The 18885-nt window shown below is 36.5% G+C and overlaps 1 protein-coding gene across 1 annotated transcript in view; it reads left to right on the top strand.

The window, feature by feature from the left end:
* The window catches only part of CDH8 (cadherin 8), a 248417-nt gene that overhangs the window by 59783 nt on the left and 169749 nt on the right, over positions 1-18885 (top strand). The window lies entirely within an intron of this gene.

Below are 18885 nucleotides of genomic sequence, written 5' to 3' on the forward strand. Positions count from 1 at the left end.
ATCAGCCGGCGTCCCACGTCGTCTATCGCCAGCGATCTCCGTCTTCTTCTCTCTTCCTCCGGCCGGCTTCTGCATCTGATGAGTCACCGGGGAGTTCCCGGTGACATTGGTGCGTGTGTATGTTGCCGGCGGGGCGGGAAATTCAAAATCCATTTGTATTGCATTCAATACAAAATAACTGTATTGAATGCAATACATTGGATTTATATGTGTAAAAGCAGTACATTGTTTTCAAGAACATTTATATATATATAAATATTTATATATATATATAATATGTATTTTTTTTTTTTTTAAATTTAATTTTATTCAATTTATTATTTTTACATGATTTTGCGTTTCAAACTTTATTATACTCATACTATTATATTATACTGTAAAATAAATTTTCATGAAAAACATGTACCGCTTTTAGACATTTAAAACTGGAAAGAAATGAACTGCTAGGGAGGTTAATGAGGTTCAAAAGTTTTGCATCCCCAATAATAATTATTTTAGTTTTGGGCTGTAGCTGGCACAGAGGACCAGTTGATGACCCATATTTCCAAAAGTTTATCTAAACCCAAGCATTCTTTTATGCAGCTTAACAGTCCAGTGGTGGCTGCAGTAGTTTTCTTTTTTTAGGCCAAAAACTTTTTTAGAAATTTATAAAAACCTCAAAACATAACTCATGTTTATATGTACTCAGTAGAAATCAATTGTATTTCGTAAGGGACGGTTTGGACCTGCTTCAGGATCTAGTGATCCTTTGCAGTTCTGGCAGCAGGCAGCTTGCCAGTGACAAAGGCACTCACTGCCACCTGTATCCTTTCTATATGGGGCTGCCTCATGAAATATCACCCAAGAGGCAGCTGTTCCCTGGCATGAGGAAGCGGCAAATGGACTTCAACCTCATGGTTCGTGTGAACATAGTCTAATGTACCAACAAATGCTTACATGTCATTCCCAAAGTGGTACTAACATCAACCAATACCATATCAATCATGCAAAAGCAAAGCAAGTGAATTGTCAAGATTTAGGAACTTACCCATTTTAGTGATATCACATTTCCCAAAGAAGACATCTTAATTTATCCTTCTTGTGAATTTGAGTTGACTGGCCTATGGCGTATTTTTGGAGGATTGCCCTGTATCATAGAAGGCTATGAATATAGAAGAGGTAGTGGTAGTGGGCCTGTGGCATACCAATGGAGCCATAAAAAAGGAAATTTAGATGGCAAGTGATAACGAGGTAAATCTTTCTTGTCATGTGAACATACGTTTTGGATGTTTATGTTCTTTATAAGTCTTTTCTGGCTGCTACATGAGTTTTACATTAATTTTTGATGATGATCAGATCCTGTGTGTGTATGGTAAAGGAGGGGAGTACAGGAAACACAATCTCTTATGGCAGCAGGGGGAAGATTGCCATGCTTAAGGGCTTAAGATTTTAGTTTTTTACCTATGGGGGAATCATTATGGAAACTAGTTATTTTTTCTGATTGGTTGCTGTAATAAGCAGGTTCATAGTCATTCAAGCAAAGGCATACATGCACCTTGCCAATTTGATTGGAGGAAATCCAATGGCAGGAATAACTTGAAATTCACGCCAAAAATAAAAAAAAATATTGCAGTTTATGTTTAGATGTGGAACACAGAGAGGGATCAAAAATCTAGATTTAACTGCTTTACAAATGTGTAATGATGATAAATGTACTTTAATCTCTTTAAGTGTGGGGGAGGCTTTGAAGCTATGCAAGTGTCTACAGTTTAGCATCTCCAGATCACTGCAGAAATTAACACACATGTGACTCAACCAACAGTCAATCTTGAAAAGTGAAGTACCTCCAACTCTTCTTTCTAGAAGCAGCATATTCCTTTCCAAGTTCATATAATCTTCACTCTCTTGGCCACAAAAATGGCAAATATTTATTAAACCGTAAACTCTGAATCACCCAATGACAGGCCATTGATTCTCCCATGTTAGAAATGCGTTTCCCGTGAGGTTGCACATTTCTATCCATCAGAGTGGACCCAATAAACTCTTATATTACTGTGCTCTGGAACTTTACTGATATTTTACATTACAAAGTTGCCTAAAGTCAGGGTGTAAACTTTGTGTTGTAAGTGTGGAATAAATTCCAGATACTCCACAGCCTTTTTGCCAAAGCTGCAACAAATGTTTTTAGTTGGGTTATTGCAGATTTATCTTGGTTTTTCAATGCATGTGAGCTGTAGAGTCCTAGTCACACATACCTTAATCCAGTGTTTCTCAACTTTTTAACATAGGGGAACGAACCCCTTGAAAAAACTTTTAGGTCTTCAGGAAACCCTTGCTAAAATTACTAATTCCACAGCTTACAGTACATTGGTTTAGTGGTCATTGGTAAGAATGCCTCTTACATTGCTGGCCAGTGGGAAGGCTGATACCCTTACAACCAAAAAGGCTTTTGGTGTCAATGATAACTAATCTAATGGTCACAAACTGCTCATTGCTCAAGGAACCACTAGTAACCTCTGGAGGGAAGCCTGGTTGAGATATACGACCTCCATGTAATAGGTCAAAGGCTTAACTTACCTGAAAGTTGGTTCTCACTCAATTCCCAAGTGAGGCACCCGACTGGCATCCATTTTCATTTTTGCCAACTAGCCTTCTTAAAACAAATATCTCAAGTGGTATTCTAGGCAATGATAAACACCCAATTTGCCCATTTGCAGTGCATATGTGTGACAGCTTGTGATTGTTCCCTATTACCTCTGTGTACATAAATCAGATTGAAATAGTTGAAAAAAGGATGGAATGATATGTCAGCGCCCTCTTGATTGCCTCATCTGAGTTCATGCAAGGTTATTTGTTATGCTTGGCTTGTTATGTTCTCAAAAGACTTGCAGAACTAATCGGAAAAATGATTAGGTGAGTCACTGTTTAACGGAGCAACCACTATATGAAAGATATCGCATATCTCATTTTCTTGTCAAAAACCAATCAAGCTGGTAAAAAGTTGCATTCACCGAACACTATTACTCATTCAGATGAGATAATTTTGCTCATATCTGAGCTAGGAATTCAATAATTTGGTCATGAGGGCTGAAATATTACAAAAGACGGTTGTGTTTAGATATGCATGTGCGGGGACATTTGTTTAGAGTCATTCGCGAACCGGTGTCAAGTTTGTGCTTTGACTCGCAAGGCGAAAGAATACGTGCGTTGAGTGAGATGAATGAGTCTGTCAAGAAATTCCCCTGTGGACTGGACTGGAGGCAGACTGAGGAGGAATAGGTCTGATTATAGTATAACAATAGTGATCGAAGCAGCATGTGTGAAAGAAATCTATTAAAGACTTTTTGTTAAAACAACAATGTAACCAACAAAAGGGAAAAAGTGAACCTTGCAGCCAACTACTTCTATGTACATATCCTTTGTTCGCCAAGTCAATGTGGTTCGAGCCAAAGTCCAAGTCAATGTGGTTGGAGCCAAGGTCCAAGTCAATGTGGTTGGAGCTTTCTCAAGTCGAAGGACCTTCCACTTATCTACCCATAACAGTGCTTGAGTCTGGTGATTGCTGGGGAATTTTGCACTACACATTTAAACTAATAGATGTAGGAGGTTCACATGCCCCTACAAACCTGGCTTCAATACAAAATGAACAAAATTGTTTGCACCAATGTAACTGATGACATGAAACTATGTTAGTTTTTTTAAATTTTTAATAGGTATTAATACAATAAAAATTCAACTAATGCTGACAAAAATCTATAAAATATGTCATATTAGTATTGTTATACTACATTTTTTAATATCACAAATGCAGAAAATTATAAAATCTTGAGTTGGATAGAAAGTAAAACTATGCTATGTTTTATTGGCTTTTAGTACTGTTTTATTCTATGTAGTTCAAGTCGATCTTGCACCAAAAATGCAAGACCTGCTCTACTTTCCCGAGCCAAAATTCTGCAAAAATAAATTGAAAAAAAAAAAAACAGTGGACAAAAAAATGTATTTAAAATACTCATTCCTTGTCTTCCGACCAAAATGACTAGTTGACGTTGACATTATGTTCCTCGAGGGAGATCACAGAAAATTCTATAACACTCACACAAAAACCATGGTTCTGCACTGTGTTTGAGCCTCATCTCATGAGATTTGGTATACTCAGCATTCTTCCGATCTTGTTTCTCAATGAGAATGACTTCACTATCTGTCCTACAAAAGTCAGGTGAAAAGGTAAGTGTATTTAATTATTCTTCCTCCATGCTTTTTCGTTTTTTTATGCATTTTGGCATTAGGTAATAGGTGGATCTTGCTCAATGTGAAATACGACGTTGCTGTCCTATCTATCTGGAAATAAGCAGAACTTATCAAATCAAAGGGATGACAAACATTGTTGATTAAAGCTGACAAGTCGCCGACTGAGTTCAGATAAAAGAAAACTTAGATGCTATATAGAGCTCAAAATAAACAAAAAAGATAAGCATAAGCAACTATTCCAAGCACAGCTTTATATGTCTGTATATAATTATGAGTTCTTTCCATCCCCTGCTGCCTCAGCTCCTCCAGGCATAGAGTCCTGCTGATATATCTATACACTGATAGCAGCGTTAACATGTTGTATTGTAAAATAATGAACCTGCTTATATGATAAAAATATAGATGTTGTAAGAAATGGTTGTATGCATAGAGAGTTTCCTACCTGAATCCTTAATAGGCTGCAGGGGTTCCTTCTCTAAAATGTATTTATGCCGAGGTGAAAAAATGGCATTCACGATATGTATATTCACAAAGACGCTTATAAGTTTGTGTATAATGCTTGGGCAAAGAGCAGTGCAAAATGTAATAGGATATTACTAAAGTGTTAAATCCAAAGTCAAATCTTTATTTTTTTATATCAAATCTGGTAAGTGGACTCTACTTCACTTCCTTTCTCTCCGAGTAACACAGCCAGAAGTAAGAGGACATTCATAGAAGTATGTATACTTAACACCAGAATTGGGTTACCATTGGGTTTCCATTCACCCAAAATGTTAGGATTCTCCCATCTTTTTGGAGACAGTGATCATCAGAAACAACAATGAATGGGAATCTTGCAAGCCTGGATTGCTTACTCAGAAAATTGTTGCTTTACATACTGATGTTAGGTGGTTTCTAAGAAAGTTTAGGTAGAAGAATTAAACGTCATATATTGACCGTATATCGATATGGACCTTACATCGCCGTATATGTGTATATTTCTCACCACAGTAGAATTTAGTTTTTTTTCCAACATTGACCCCCCTAGATCTTACTCTAACCTTATATGTTGCATAAGTGGGGATTTCCTATGCACAGCCCTCTTCAGGTCAATCCACAGATTTTCTAATTTCTGGATTTAAGTTTGAAGGCTCTATCTCTCTCTCTGGCGTACCCATTATTTTGTTGATTGTGATTGTCATGTTGAAATGTCAAATTCCCCTTCATATTTAGCTTTCTAGTAGTAGATTTGGGGCCTCCACCTTGACAGCCTCAGTACAAGTTGAAAATCAACCCCAAAACATGATCCTGTCATAACCATACTTCTCTGTGGGAATGGTGTTTGCTTTTTATATCCACTGAAACTGCATTTATCTCCTTTCTATGTGACTGATAATCCATTGCACATCCCTCTCAATAAAATGTATTTTAACACCAAGGCATGTATCTGATTAAGAAAGTATTAATAATAGCAACTGCTCAATTAACAGCTTGGATATAATAACACATATGAACGTTACAGAGTTTAGGCAACCAAACACAATACTTTAGTAGAGCAATATGAATAAACAATCTGAATGTGTAAAAACTATCAATTAATTTGTTGAAATTATTCTAAGAAGTAACCTTCTTTTACGAGAGAAACACTACAAAAGCTACACACTAAACTTAATGTGGGTTTTATAATCAACTGTGAAATATCTCAACTTTAAGGCTTAAAGGGTAATTCCATTTTGTTAAAAAATAACCAAACGGAAAAATAATATTGCAATTAAAATTGATATAGCACTGAAATGCAAATCAGGTCATTTTATCATTTATTGTTATTAAACTGATCTTTCTTTTTTACTCTGCAGTCACTGTATATTTCTAAAATTAGCCAAAAAAATTCATTGCAAAATGAATCCTGGAATTTTGTGTGCTTTTTGTGTACAACACCATATAGATTTCATTTGCTAATTATGATTGGCTCACTCATATTTAGGTCTGCAATACAAGTCATATTTTAGGTATTCCCTGGAATAAGAATTTCAGTTTTGGTCAGAACCTCCCTAATGGTTACATACTAAATGGAGGCAGACACTGCAGTTTTCCTAATTAGAGCATGAGAAGTATATCAGTATTATTTTTAAAAGTATCTTTATAAAAGGCAAAGTTCTTTTAGTACTTGTACAGATTCACTCATGAATACTTTGTGCAATAGCCTCACATCTGATCATATTTGTAATAAAGTGATATTCCGAAAATGATCCTGAATGGATACAGACACTGCAGCTTTCCTAATTAGAGCATGGGAAGTCCAACTGCATATTTTAATATTTTTAAAGTAGCAAAGTTTTATCAGTGTCTTTGAATGACAGAATCACAGGTTCATCAATCCTTTGTGCAAAAACCTCACATCTTGTAATATATATATATATATACATACACCAGTTACTCCAATTTTATATAGTCTCTTTGTGTATATATATATATATATATATATATATTTATTTATATATTATAGAGAGAGAGAGACTGTTTAAGGTTGGAGTAATTGGTGTTCCTATTTAGCAACCAATGTTTCGGTGGAGTACAGCCCACTTTTGTCAAGGCTGTGCTGCCATAAAATCCTGGTAGTGCACCAGCTACTACTACATAGTATATCATTATTTACAACCCAGGTAAATGTCTGCCTGGATTAACTATATAAAATATATGAATGTACATATATATATATATACATATACTTATATATATATATTATATATTTTATATAGAAAAAGAGTTCAAAGCGATCTCTTAGATAAAATCTCAAAATGCAGAATGATCCCTGTACTCTTAATCTGTCTCCTGCTGAAGTCATGTGTGCCATTTTATATCAAGTTAAAATGATCTTCTACTTTGATGCAATTTCCTTCCAGCTCCAATCTTCGGGGAGCCTTCACGTGTTGTCGTTTTCTAAATAAATGTAATACTAGCTTTAAGTTATTGTGTCCTCTATAATTGTGTTTCACCTTTGTTCCCAGTCATATTGTTTCTTTGTTATCCTTCGTGCTATTAAATGGTAGCTTTGGGACTGTCACACTTTTATTGTTGTTGCAAGCTTTTTTCCCCTTTGCTTTTTTTATTTCTTAATATCTATGGCTGCAGCTGTGGGCGCTTGTTCCCTCCTGCCGGAGAAGGGTAACCGTCAGGTCTTCAGTTATATTGAAGCCCTTGCTTTTATTTACACACCGGTTAGGACTCAGGCTTCCATCACTCTGCTTGGTGAATAACTGCAGCTCTGATCTATAGGGGATCGAAGTCATTCAGTATTCATGCAAGCAGCCTGGTCTTGACTGTGCAGGGACTGACCATATTGTCAAACTGTGTGTGGAGGTTTAGAAATGTAGACCTAGCAGAGACCATCAAAACTGAATTATAGCCCCAGCTGTGAAAGGGCACAGCACTCAGTCTCGTCTCACAAAGCCAAAAAGAGCGTTTGATACCAGTCTTGAACTGCAGCACAGCCATTTTTCTGCCTGTCTAATAAATAGAGAATAGAAAAGTAGAAATGAAAAAAAGGTTACAATTAAACTAGAGCTTTGAATTTGTCAAACCGTTGTTGGTAAAGTTTTTTGTTTTTACTTCTTTTGACATTTATGGTTGCAGCTATAACACTCATTAGATGTTAGTTGCTCTCCATCACTTAGTCCTGATGAAGGGGCATTATTTCCTCAAAACGTGTTGGCTAGAAACTTTTTTAAAGAGCACTTGTATATATTTTATTTTATACCTATGAGCCTAGAAAGGTAAAACTGTACGCAGACGTAATAAATAAATAAGTAAAACAATAAATACTCTAAAAAACATTCCAACTTTTCTTCTTTTATCCCCGAATTTAAGTATTTTGAACTTTGGATGTCCACAATTTAAAGTCTGTACCATGGTCATAGTTAAAAGTTCACAATGCCCATTACAATCTTTAGATCTACCAACAAATGTGTAGTGCACAGACTTGCCTGATTGGATAATGAAGATAGGACTCCATATTTTTGGGGTGATAGATTGTGATATTTAGGATGATCCTAATGACATTTTTAGAGAGTGGCTAGTACGCTCGCTTTTATTGTGCTAGGTTCCAGGTGCTAGTTAGTGACATGACTATAGACTAATAATAAAACCTACCAGCAGGGGTGAACATAGGGAGGTGCAATGTGTGGCTGCATAAAGGCCCCTACTCTTCCCCAATGGGCCCCTATAGAGGATGGCAAGGGGGCTTTTTTTTGGTTGTGCACAGGGGTCCACTGTTAGCTTTGTCTACTGCTACCTACCAGCATGCTTTTAGAATGTAAAAGGAAACACACGCAAACACTGAAAGAATATAAAATTGCCATACAGATGATGTTGTGTCCGGGACTCTCATTTCAACTCTGTTGAAACATGGTACTATCATGCTCTTAGTAGCTCAGTGGCTAGTACTCTAGAAGCCAGATCTAATAAAGCTCTCCAACGCTGGAGAGAATACACACACTCTGATCAGTGAAGCTGGGTGATCCAGCAAACCTGGAATGGACTTAATTTGCTAGCAAATGTTTTCAATCCTGGACCAGATCCATTCCATGTTTGCTGGAGCTTCACTGATAAAAGTGTTTCCTTTTTTAGCCTTGGAGAGCTTTAATAAATCAGCCTCCTAGAGTTCTAGCCACTAAGCTACCAAGACAAAAAAGAAATAATACATACTTTGACATAGTTTTATTTCCTCCAAACCTTAAAGTTTTTATGCAATATTACACTTTTGTGTTTTTTATGTCATAGGGTAAATATTTTATATTACAGTTACAATAAAAATGACACTTTTGCTATGGCATTAGAATTTTTGTTTTATTTAATGGAAGCATTAGGACCATCATAATATATACTCAACCTATAATGAAATTAGAGATCAAGGAAACAGTTTAAATAAATACAGTTCCTAATATTTACCAGCACTTACATTACATTTACACTTACAATTCATCAATATGCAGTATGTGAACAACGAATGGAAAATCAACACAAAAGGTTAAGGTAATTGTTGGCATCCATCACTAAGGGCATTCAGTGCTTTAAAACCCAGAATATTCCATAGGCATGTCTTTGAGTTTACTTTTCTATTAATAAAAGGCATTTTGCTGTTACTGCAAGGTGAATCTACAAAGCATGCAAACATAATATTTGCATTTTACCTTTTTTACATTAGAGAGGCACATTACTTACATAATGTATACTTTTCCTAATCCTGGTTAAAGCCCGAATTTACTGCTTAGAAATATGCTAAGTTATTGTCTGTGTGCTTTCTGGTTCATTCTTCATCTGTTTCTTGCTGTTGATCTCTCTTACTCCCAGTTCTTTAATTCAGTAAAAGTATGTATATAAGGACGAAATTACAAACCACAACCTGGACAGCATACAGAAAAGGGCTACAGCTAAGAACATAATTTTTAATGCACGCAGTGTTAGTACCTGAATTTGACATGGTATCCGCCTCTTGTAATCCACTGAACAGCTCAGCAGAGTGTAGAGAGAAGAAACTCAATGAGCCAATTCATTGTGCTGAAGTTGTTATTAGGTATGGGGAGAATGCAAAATTTATTCTAACAAAAAAATTCAAAAAATATTATTATAAAAAATGTATATAAAAATCACGACATTTTATTTCAATTGTGACATATTCCCATTCAACACACCTAACCCTCACCCCGGACCCCCTTCCTTTCTAGTGATATCATGTTCAGAGGTTTCTACAATTATAACTATACATTTTGTAAATTAAATTAACAAAAATAGAATTTTTAAAATAATATCAACAGCATTGCCTGTTTATCCTTTTTGCTCATAAGATAAGTGATAGGGAGATGAGCTGCTTCTCATTTTATTGTCCAGTCATCAGCTAAAGGAGGTACAAAATCAGTAAGTTTTATCTAATAAAAGCAGAAACAAATCAGGTTTTCTGTATTTCTTTGGTGGATATATATTATGTCAGGTCCAAAGTCATGACACTAACTGTACCTCAGATGTTCTCAACATTAAATTTCCCTATCTTAGCCATAGTCTTATGCAGTGTTTTTCAAGTTTTTATAAATGTATTTAAAAATGGAAAAAATAAAATCATATGGGCTCGTTCTGTATATTGTTCCCCCCTGCCACCTTTTTACAGGCTAAAGTATTTAGTAGCTGGTTATGATAGGTCATCAATAAAATAAGTGTTTGTGAATTAATGATGGCCACCAGTAGATGTAACTGTGTCCTCATGTACAATGTGTAACAATCTCAAGTCTCTTGTCTCCAATGACAAGAGTTTCTTAGACACTTTATATGAGGACATAGCAACATCTAATGGTGTAACCTGAGTATAAACCAAGACATTTGGGGTGAAAAAAAATCTTGGTTTATAATTGAGTATAAAAAGTTCCTAAACTAGATATAAAACCACTGTATCACCCTCACTCTGCAAAGAATATATATCACTTAGCTGAATGAATAAGGTGAAGCTCTGCTAACATAACCATCAAGTCATATGTATAGAAAAATTAGTTTTTTTTTAATTAATACATTGACTTGCATACTATTAATGACATGTTGTGATCTATTCTTTTCTATGTGAGTTTTCACTAACATGAATTGTTATTTGCAAGGTAATAATTTATTTTTCTAAGTGAACAGCATACATACCTTAATCTGTTAATCAACCACACTTTCTCAATAATAGCTACATGCAAAAGAAGAAAACAAAATGGGATTTAGTCTTAAAGCCTATTTGCATGGAACTCACGTCATATCAGTGTTATGACAAGGGTATTTGGCTGGACATGTCTTTTCAAATCCCTGTCTTTCTCATCTCTGTCAGTCTACTTTATACCTACTGGTCATGTGTCTTAAATCTATCCATTTCATATCTGCGGAACACTGCGCACTGTCAGCACTATGTAAATGAACCAAGTATCTGTGTGTTCTGTTCTACAGCATAAGCACCAAGCCATATTTATCAAAGAGTCAGTGGAGAAAACTTTCTAAAATAGTCTATATTTCCCTACAGCCACCATTCAGATGAAAACTTTATTCCCTGTCATTTTGTAGAATCTCTGTTAGCTCAGCTACAGATATACCCACCATACACAGAGAAATGCCTTCTTCTTGGCTTTTCCTGTACTTGAGTGCCCTGCGCGCCTTTTGTAGGAAGTAGGTTGCCTTAAATTACCTGTAAACTATTCATGATCAAAAGTTAATGAAGCCTAGATTCTCTGATCAAGTTCAATAGGGTCTAAATGTTTTGGCCAACGTTGAACTCTAGGCATTCTTCCATATCCTGCCCCTTTTACCCCTTTAATAATTATTTGGGTTTTTATTTTTAAATTAAAATCTAATCTAAATCATGCAGTGTTCCAAGGTCTTTGCAGAAGAATCTGGGTCCTTCTCAAGGTATCTCTGTCTCCATGCCCATGTAAGGTGGACACATCCAATTCGCTATCCAGTTTATGGGTGCTCCTAGGATGTAAAATTAGGATACTGTTAGGTCACTCTTCAATATCGTAAGATCAAATAAAAAAACTTTGAAATGTTTTTTTCTCAATGTAATCAAAATGAATCATTTATTCTCCCCAGGGGAGCAAGTTAAGATCATTTAAAAGCACCATTATTATTAAAATCACCAATTTTATTTTTGGTCAAAGCAAATTGAAGATAGAAAAAAATACACAAAAATTTTAATCAAATTATCATGCATGTTGCCGGCTTCCAGCCATAAATTCTCCACCTGCAGCTTTATTGTGACCTCTGCAAGGAGTTTCTAATATCTAAATCTTTGAGCAGCCCAACTTCTAGTGACGGAAACATAATTTTGCCTATGGGAACATTTCTGCCTATAGAGGAGAACTAGTGAGGACATCCATCCAAAACATTAAAAAAATAGATATGGATATATTATGAATCAGTAATCTCCTAATCTCTGTATAGATCACAATGGTAACCCATTGCTATATTCTCTTTTTATTATAATCTGCAATCAGCTACACTTAATCAGTGAGATATGAGGATCTGCAGAAGGCAGTCATGTTCAATAATGAACAAAAATGACATCCTTCATGTACTAACTTTACATACCCTTATGCTAGATAATTGTTTCTCAGGATAAACGATCTTGGATTTGTCTTTGGCAAAAATCTAGCATGTGTACAGCGGTCCCTTGACATTGTTTAGCAATCTGCTGTGACGCATCACCAAGTGACCAACTGTCCTTTGGATGAGGATGCAGCGTGACACCCCCAATTTCTACTAATCTCTCCATAGATCTAAACAGCACTGTGTGTACAGCACTCGTTTGCTCTAATGAAGTAAATATTGTTTATATATATATATATATATATATATATTTTTTTTTTATATATATATATATATATATATATATATATATATATATATAAATATGTGTGTGTGTGTGTATAAATACATACATACATATGAAAAACGTAATGTAATAAAATGTGATTAAAAACTAAATAATTAAAATGTAATTTCATTAGAGCAAACAAGTTTAAATATATATATCTAAAAAAAATATTTATTTGAAGATCCTTCGAATAGATATTTACCTTTAACTTTTAAGTCTCTGTGAAATTATAAAATTACAGATCAAAATGACCAATAACCAATTATAAGGAGCAGCTTTGTGTTTTTACCATCATTCCAATAATGGAGTGAGCTGCATCCAGTACATCTGGATCATTAGAGACCATAAATGAGATAAACTCTAATTATTATATGTTATAACTCCAGTCCAGGACAAATCCACTGTCATCCACAGACTAATATTAGTAGAATAAGGAGGTTTTATACTCGTTGCAGCAGAAAATACCAGGTCCAGTAATGACGCCTCCAGTAGAAGCATTATTTGCAACACATCAGTGTAGAGTATGACTATATTATGCAGGTAGCAGATCTTAATTTATAAGAGAATATTGGTAAGCACTACTTACAAGAATGCACACACAACAGCTATTCTTGAGCCTTTTTATTTAATTGTATTGAACTCATTACAGCAGGGAAATCTTCCTACTTGCTACATTCATCTGATAAAGTTAGTGGGATTGCTTTGCTCAGTATCCGCAAAGCAGGAAGAAAAGGTAAGTAATAATATATATACATTTTGATTTTTTTTGTTCGTAGTCCCTTGCTTCTTGTACATCATAGCCCTCTTCTCTTCAGGGAGTATTTTATTACTGTCTATGCTGGCCCGATTGCTCTACTCCTTCCTTTACCTCCCTATATAACCTTTAATGTAGCCTCCAGGGGAGGAATATTGCACATATTTGTAGTATTTCTCCAAGAGACAGCAATAAATGAATTAGGAAATGGTCTCCAAAGAGTCAGGAAATTAAGCCTCCATGTAGCCCTCAAGGACTGGAATTGAGGATCCCCACTATTCAGTGCTACACACGAATTCTTATCGGAAGATGATTGGTAAAATGGTCAGGCATTTTGTTTTTTTCTTCATAACAAGGTACAAAGCCAAAACTAATCAGCGTTCAGAACACACAGCAACTATTGCTAACTTAAAATGAACCTTGATTACAGTGGTTAGGCTAAAAATTTTTCTTTTTTGCCATGGCGTGGATTTATGTGCTTTTCAGATTAACCTGTTTTGAAGGTTCCAACCAACCGTTGTAGCACTGAAGACTGTTTTGCTAATCTGTGCATAACACAAAACAAATTCAAGACAATTTAACAAGCCCAGCATGGCCCTAAGACAAACAAGCCAGCAAACACGAAACATGTTCAGTAGGAAATCCGTTGAGCATTTGTGGAGACTTGCGTGTCCATTATTATTGCAGTGGTCATTCTCTTTCCTACATCGCTTTGTAAATGTTTTAGTTAAAGGTCAAGTAAGATGCTTGATTTGATTATCTGACCTTAAAGCTGATCTGTAGTCACCATAATAAAGTTATATTTACAATTCTAATCCTTAGTATGTTGTGAAACATTTGTTTTATTAGCTGTGAATGCCAAGCCTATGTACTGGATCATTTAGAGTTTATCCAAGTGATGTCCTATGTAGGGCCGTAAAGAAATATCTATGCTAAGAAGATGCTACACCCCACATGAAGGTGTGCTGTGGTGCTATTTGTTCCGCATGGCACCCCAATGTACTTTCTTGGCACATCTCCATACACAATTTAAAATGCTCCATGTGCTACCTTTATGTCCATTGTGGTGCTTTGAGCAGCTTATTCAAATGAACTTCCCCACTGTAACACTTTTCAACGTCCTACTCAACAAGTGTATTTAACACCAAATACTGGAAAGTGTAGGTGTAAATGGATCCTTCTCTTATATCTACTCCATTTATTTTCTGCCCTGCTGATGGAGTCTCGTTATTTCTTATCATTCAGGTCTTGTTAACTGAATGGTCAATCACTAAGCTGAGTCCCATTACAAGGGTGTCCCCGGTGTGTATAGCCATATGAAAATACTAACTTTCAAAAGGTTGTTTTTTGTATAGGGGGCTCTGGCTGAAGATTTATTAGTTATCTATGCACCTTGATCTCCATGTGAAAGTCTTCCAGCGTGGCAAATGGATGATCAGACACCCAGCATTGCACAGTGGAAAGCAGGGGTAAATGTCATCTATTCCCTCATACCCAGAGGTACTGATTTTTTTAGTTGAAGCTATCTTTTATTAATGTGCTCAGCTGCGGAGGAGTGCCAACTCACAAGAAAAAAAAAAATCAGTTTCTCTACATGTTTAGCTAGGAAAGGCGTAGATACGGTTTGGAAAGTAATTTCCAATTACAGAAAGGCCTGGCGTCTTTTCTTCAATAATAATGTAATGTTTTGTCCCTTATAGATCCTAATAAGCCTTGGCAGGATAAAAAAAAAAAAATGAAAACCCCAATGATTGTCTTACGGAATATTCCCAAGTTCAAAGTACCGCCACAACACAAAGGAGTGACAGATATTCAATAAAGAAGTGATTCTGCTAACTATAATATAAAGTGAAAATTTACAAACGATGTAAAGAATAAAATGTGACAACAAATTATGAGAGGCTTCCATGAACGACAGGCTAAAATGGATCTATTTTCCTTTCCCGCATTCAAGAAAAAGACAAATAACAACTGGTATTTTGACTAATCCAATTCTAGTGCACAGTGATGCATTACAGTTTGTTTTTTAGCGATCAGCTCTTATTTGGTTGATATATGATATTCTCTTGCGCGTCACTGGTTGTTACACACAATGACTTTATTCAGCGAGTCTTAAACAGGAAAGAATATGCAGCACGAACTGAAGTGTAAACATTGCTTTTTTACTTGTTTTGGAATTCGAGATCCCGTTCATGCATTGACTTGCTTGCCACTTGCCTGCATAGCTCAGCCCGTGATCAGGTCTGTTTGCAGGTAAGCTGCAGAGCATTCACTTTGAACCAAAGAATTTTCACTGTTTGTCACAGTTTCAAGGGCCATAGTATGAAACTAGCAGAAAGAGTGTCACTATGACATATATCCAGAACTAGCAGCCATAAAGCATAGTAAGTTGATGTACAGCTATACTTCAAGCCAACATTAGCTTAAAATTTAAAGCAGCATAGTATATTTCAGGTGCATTAAACAAAAGGTGAGGAAATTCTTGCATTTTTTTTCTTTAGCAGCCACAGTTAATAACCTGTCCCCTTCTGTCTGCCAATAAGGACCCTTGCTCTCTGCAGGTAACCAGCAGTCATTCTACAGAGATCCTTCATGCTCCTTTATAAGCCAGAGCTTGGGTCCCCAAATCAAAAGGGAGCAGAAATGTTGTTGATTGAAGAGCCATAGGTCCGAGGGCTCTGGAGGGGCATGTTAGAGCTCCGCAGGGAAACGTTCACTTTCACATCAGAAGAAAGAGTCCTTCTCTGCATTTTGATGTCAGAACAGAGCTTCTGATGCACATGGAGAAGCCACATTCAAGCCATGTAGCATGGAGTAACTTAGCACGCCATGTAGACTACAGCTTGGCTATGTCTGTGGCCTCACCCACTATGGACAAGGTTAATCCAATCAATAAAAAGGATCACTGCCTTTACAGAAGTCCACCAGGGAGCAAGCGGTGAAGATGGCACAAGGTGGTGAAGATGGTGGTGCTGAAGGGTAACATCACAAGGTAAATATCTTTTGATTGTGGCAAAAGCTCACCACTCAACAAGTGTATTTCCATTTTAAAGGATTATTCCTTTTCCTAGAGTTTCTATCTTTCCACTTTCTGCCATTTTCTTACTTTTTTGATGGAGTCTTGTTTTTTCTCTTTTATTCTCCATAATGTATATAAAAATTAAAGGTCTAAATTTGGGACCCCCTAGTAGAAGCAGTTGTGGGTGGACAAACCTCTGGGGAGGAAAGCTCACAGATGAATATACCAAAAGATTTTTTGAACAGGTAGATTTAGTGTGTGCCCAAAGATAAATAAGCTCTGAAAGGACAGACTAATTAGAGCTAAAGAGTCTGGATTTTAATGAGATTTTCATAAACCTATGGAAGAAAACACAGATTTCCGAACATATATCTGTAAAACTCCTTGTTTAATGCCAAAACCATGTATATGCCAAGTATGAAATAAATATTTTTTAACTCCTAAGTGACAGGCTAATTGCCATGAAGTGGGCAGCTAATCCTTGCAGGCCCTACTAATCCATAATGATATATGCTAATTAGTAAAGTCTAAACACTGGAAGACCCCACCTTTACACTAAAAACATCACAAAAAAAGAAGGCAATGTAATATATTATAAGAAATGTTCTACAATTACAATTTGCATTTCTTGAAATGTCATGGGGCCTGTTCTGTTACTTAATTTTCCTACACCAGGTCCAGTCCACTGTCTGTTGGACAGTTTTGGGGCCACTAGTAGTAAGAATATGCAATAATGTCTAAAAACAATGAAAGTAAAACATGCCCCAGCGTTAGCCGTCAGTGGTAGTATTGCACATTGGTGCTCAGGAAGGGGGGTAAAGAATAACCTAGCATTAGCAAGCAATATATACCCTGGAATGGGTAGCAAATGTTGAATAATGGTAATAATACCTGTAATTACCCGAGATTCAGTGACTATTAGGAGTAAGTGATGGCCCAGCATCAGTAGTCAGTGGGAATCATTATTGCCGCTGCATTACAGCAAAAATGTTGCCCCATCATTGGTGTCTGTTGAGACAGGTAGGAATGTAGTAACCCATCAGAGGTTAACAATTAGAGAGAAAACTCCCTATATTTGGTGGCATGTGGAAGTAGAGTATAGTGACCATCAGGTTGTTCAAGGTTAGTATGACGAATGTAGTGGCCATTATTGGCATTTACCGCCACATAGCTCATGGGCTTCATGTCCCATGCTGCTTCTTGTGGTGACATTGTTGCTTGAACTATATAGACACCTTCAGACTGGAGATCAATGTGTCCCTACTAGGGAAATTTGCCTTAATTTTCACACCCGATAAAACTTTAGGCCAAATCCTATTTTATCTAAGACTGAAAAAAGTTTTGTTTGGAGTTTGAATCTTGCATCTAAAAGCCCTATGCAGTGACCGGTCAGCATTGCCTTTGCCTCCATTTAAATGTATAATTTATACATCCACAGTAGTTCGACCAGCAATGGAATTTGTTATTTCTTTAACACCACTGTTTAATGGAAGGAACATAATTTGTACGGAACATTGCATGTTGTTCAATGCCACATAACATCCATTTGCCCAGTAAGTAGACAATATTGAAAGACTCTCTTGGAACAAACAATCGTGCCTTCTGTCTGATGGTGACAGAACTCAAGCCTTTATCCAAGCTGAAAATAATAGCTTACTGTGGTGACAAAGCAGAGACAGAATAATAAGACCTTAATGAATGACACTGAATGGAAGGATCTATGCAAACTGCCTGAAATATTCACATTTATGCTTCAATACAGTTCTCAGGCAAGTCTGAATTCTGTTAGGTGTAGATAATGCAGGTGTAAATCCAGAACAGACAGCTTAGGTTATGTTTTATTTTTATTCATGGTTGTAGAAAATGTAAACCTAGTACATTTCTCTCAACCATTTATGGACTAGCAGCTTTTTACCCCTTGTAGACCAGAACAATGTGCAGGATTTACCTGGGAAGCCTTCTGATTTAGGCATAACTTTGTCAATAATTAGTGATAATTGTTAGGAGATGCTTATCTGGCCAGGGATTTCATGTTGTCTGCCACTGCAGTATCAAACTATATTTATTCTGTCCAGTGGTGCAGCAGCAAGAAAAACAAGAAAATTGCAGCATCCCCTGCTTCCCTTTAGTCCTACAGCTGGAGACATATTTTATCAGCATCCACAGCAAATATTCTAAGATTGTGCGAAGCTGAAGGGGATTTTAGGAGCAGGTTTGTTTCCTCTCACAGTCCCCAGTTGCCTGTTGTAGCATTAACCCCCTAGCGGTGTTAACACTCGGGGTGAATATTCAATGCACAAATCGGTATTCCCGAGTCACACTCGAGGTACCTAAAAACATAATAAAAGCCCACTTATCTTGCTCCATCAGGCATCCCCCTGCGTCCTGCTTGCCCCCTAGGTCCTGGGGACACATCCTTCCCCTCTGATCTTCAGCTGCAGAGACGATCCCTGGGGTTTCCCGGTGACCTTGGTGCGGGCGAAATGATCGGCGGGAAATTCAAAAAATTTTGTATTG

This window comes from Pyxicephalus adspersus, chromosome 9, assembly GCF_032062135.1.
Source record: "Pyxicephalus adspersus chromosome 9, UCB_Pads_2.0, whole genome shotgun sequence".
NCBI lineage: Eukaryota > Metazoa > Chordata > Amphibia > Anura > Pyxicephalidae > Pyxicephalus > Pyxicephalus adspersus.